Source organism: Dermacentor silvarum, chromosome 3 (genome assembly GCF_013339745.2).
Source record: "Dermacentor silvarum isolate Dsil-2018 chromosome 3, BIME_Dsil_1.4, whole genome shotgun sequence".
Taxonomy (NCBI): domain Eukaryota; kingdom Metazoa; phylum Arthropoda; class Arachnida; order Ixodida; family Ixodidae; genus Dermacentor; species Dermacentor silvarum.
This window is the reverse complement of record NC_051156.1, coordinates 94,293,449-94,297,435: the sequence shown is the minus strand read 5'-3', so window position 1 is coordinate 94,297,435 and position 3,987 is coordinate 94,293,449.

Genomic DNA, 3,987 nt, shown 5'->3' with positions numbered 1-3,987 from the left:
GGGTTCGACATCACCGTCGTATACAGGCCAAGGAAAACGTTTATCTACGCCGACGGCCTCTCTCGGTCACCGGTGCAGCTTTCTGTCACCGAGGATGAAGACACAGACGCTGCATTCTTGGGAGTCGTCGATACATTTACCATTTCCCAGCAGCAGCGCGACGACCCATAACTGCTTCCGCTTATTTATTGGAAGGCTGAGGCAAAGACGTGCCTCCACTGTTTGGGCGAAGTCTGGCGTCATTTTGTTTCAAGGACAATGTTCTCTACAAGAAGAACTTTTCTCCGACGGGCAACACCTAGTTACTGGTCGTGCCTGCTTCGCTTCGCAATGAAATTCTCACAGCGTGTCATGATGAGGCCATCTCAGGTCTTCTGGGCTACACATGAACATTGTCCCGACTGCGGCGCAAGTATGATTGGCCGTGGCCAAAGCTCCCAGCCGATGTTAAACATCATGTGCGCACTTGTCCTGACTGCCAAAGACACAAAGCGCCACCCGACAAGACAGCCGGTCTCCTGCATCCTGGAATGCCACCGGGAGCGCTACCGGGAACGCCAGTCGCCAAAATTGGCAGGGATTTTCTCGGATCGTTTCCAACTTCAACTTCAGGGAGCAGGTGGAATATTGTCGCCACTGGCTACCTTACCCGTTATGCGGAGACAAAAGCTACCCAGCGCGGAACAGCAGCTGAAGCAGCTCGATTTTTCGTCGAAAACGTCCTGCTTAGGCACGGGGCCCCAGTGATCGTAATTACTGACAGAGGAACCGCGTTCACCGCCGAACCTTTAGAAGCAGTTCTCAAACTCAGCGGCACAGCCAACCGGAAAACGACAACCTATATCATCCCCAGACGAATGGACTAACGGAGCGTTTGAACAAGACACTCGCAGACATGCTTTGCATATATGTCGACGTGGACCATAAGAACTGGGACGAGATTTTGCCTTAAGTCACCTTCTCATATAACACCGCTCACAATAACTTGCACAATAACTTGTGTTATTGGTACTTGTCGTAGGCTGTTGTGTGGAACGCTGTTGTCTCACTACATCAATGCTCAAGCAGTTCATCTGCTCCTATTGCTGTCGGGAGACGTGGAATCAAACCCAGGACCAGATGGCGTCTCACCCCAGTCCATTGACTCTATTGCAAAGGCCATATCACGCATCGAAACATCGCAAAGTTCCGTCCTATCCGAAATTTCTCTAATCCGAGCATCACAGACTAGCATCGAGACCCTTGTGACCAGCCTTTCGGCTCGTGTTGATGCCCTGTAGAAGATTGTCCAGTCGACTCAGTCAAACGAAAAAAGTTTAAAGGCAGAAGTGAATGATAGCCTTGCAAAACTTTCCACTGAAATCAAAGTTCTTGCCGAAAAATGCGATGACGCAGAAAACCGCCTGCGTCATTCAAACTTGCTTTTTTGTGGAATTCCAGACACAAAAGGCGAGACTTGGCTTCAGTCCCAGACAAAAATAATATCATTCTGCTCCGAGAAACTCGGTTTGTCCATAGATATAGACGACCTGGAGCGTGCGCACCGGCTTGGTCGCTACCAGGAAGACAAACCTAGGCCTATAATTGTAAAATATGCAAGATTTAAAGATAAATCTAGAACTCTTGCAGTGGCTTCCAAGCTCAAAGGCACGAGTTTTTCGATTCGCGATGATTACTCAGCCAGAGTTCGACAAGCGCGAAGAAAACTTTACCTTCATGGACAACAGAGTGACAAAACATTTAAACTTTGCTTTAACCGGCTCCTGCTTGATGGCAAGCAATTCACGTACAATTCTGAATCTGATTGTGTGGTTGAATTGAAGGCGTAGCAGTCCCTGCGTTTTTCTAGGCATGCGTGTCCTCCTCCTGCCCCCCAATCCTGCCTCGCCCCGATCGCTAATCCCGTTTATCAAAATATGTCCGTCTTGGTCGCAAACGTGCGTAGTTATCTACCTAAGAAAGACGCCGTAGAATGTATTTTAAGAGACAGTGATACTGACCTCGCTATACTTACAGAATCGTGGCTACATCCAAATATTGCTGATCATGAGCTACTACACGATGACCTAGCGTACGCTGTGCACAGGCTTGGCAGGTTGGGGCGTAGGGGAGGCGGCATCTTGATTTTTGTGAAAGAAAATGTTCCTTCATATGTTACCGAATTGAACTGTCAACAGGAAATTCTGTGTGTGAATATTTCACTTGCTTCAAGAATGATTGTGATTGTTGCTTGTTGCTTGTTATCGCGCTCCTGACTGTGATGTTTCTTTCAACCATGAACTAAATTCCGTACTAGCCGATCTTTACTCACGCTTCCCGTCTGCGAATTTTATGCTGTGTGGCGATTTTAATTTTCTGGACATTAACTGGGAAGATCTAGAGGCGCATAGCCGGCAATCCAAAGATTTTCTTGATACGATCCTAACATTCAATTTTACTCAGATGGTTAATATGCCAACGCGTGAGGGGAACATTCTCGACCTTGTTCTTGTCTTTGATCCTGAAGTAATAAAATCGCTATCATCTGTTGGTGGTCTAAGCGATCACAAATTACTACTATTTAATCTCTGCATTGCAGTTCCTATCCGACAACCCTCAACAAAACAGATTAGGGACTACAACAAAGCAGACTTCAGCAAAATCAATACTGAACTAAACAAGTTTTCTTTTTCTTTCCGTCAGACTGCTCCTTCTCGTACAGTAGATGAAAACTGGATGCTATTTAAGAATACGTTACAATCGCTTGTTGAGAGACATGTGCCCCTTGTTCGCATTCGCGGTGATTTAGGAAAGCCCTGGTTTTCTAATACATTAAGAAGGCTGTTAGGTAAGAAAAAACGTCTTTTTCGTGATGCGAAACGCTCGAAATCTTGTTTAAAGTGGGACAAGTACTTTACATGCCTTCGTGAATACACCAACACTTTGAAACAATCCAAAAAGAAAGTCTTCCACCACGACTTGCAGAACATTATTCGTGTCAACCCAAAAAAATTTTGGAATATTCTGAAACCAAACAATCGCTCCAATAACATTTCTTTGACTTACCCTGATGGTACAAATGTGCCACTTGATCTGCGGTCAGACGTAATCAACTCATATTTTTCTTCTGTTTTCACTCGTGAGTCTGCACTAAAGGACGTTGATTTGCCCAGCTACTGTTTCCCCCGCATGCTTCCTATTATCATTAATTCTCAAGGCATTATGAAGCTAATTGAAAACCTGAAAATTTCTAGTGCCCCCGGGCCAGATAACATCTCTGCTAAGATACTAAAAGGCACGAAAGAAATTTCCAGTCAAATATTACAAATAATTTTTACCCAGTCAATTACCGATAGCTCACTTCCAAATGACTGGAAAATCACTAAAATGGTACCTGTATATAAGTCAGGCAGCCGCTCTGATCCTTCTAACTATCGTCCCATTTCTTTAACAAGCATTGCCTGTAAACTCCTACAACATATAATATATTCACAAATAGCATGTCATCTTGGGGATCATTCCTTCTTTTTTCACAATCGACACGGTTTCCGGCGTGGTTTGTCATGCGATACACAACTTTTTGAATTTGTTACTGATCTTCACCTGAACTTAGACTCATCAATTCAGACTGACGTTATCTACCTAGACTTTGCCAAAGCATTCGACTGTGTTCCCCATCAGCGACTTTTGGCCAAACTTTCATGCCTCAATCTCGACCCTCTCGCACTGTCATGGATCCATTGCTTCCTAACAAATCGCCTCCAGTGCACAGCTGTCGGAAATCATTGCTCTGGCACTTCTAGCGTTATCTCCGGCAGTACCACAAGGGTCTGTCCTCGGTCCCCTTCTCTTTCTCATCTTCATAAACGACCTTCCTAACGGCATTTCATCCTCTATCCGACTTTTCGCAGACGACTGCGTACTTTATCGTCGCATCAAGGACCAAACCGACCATGCAATACTTCAACAAGACTTAGATTTAATAGAAACCTGGTGTTCCAATTCTCT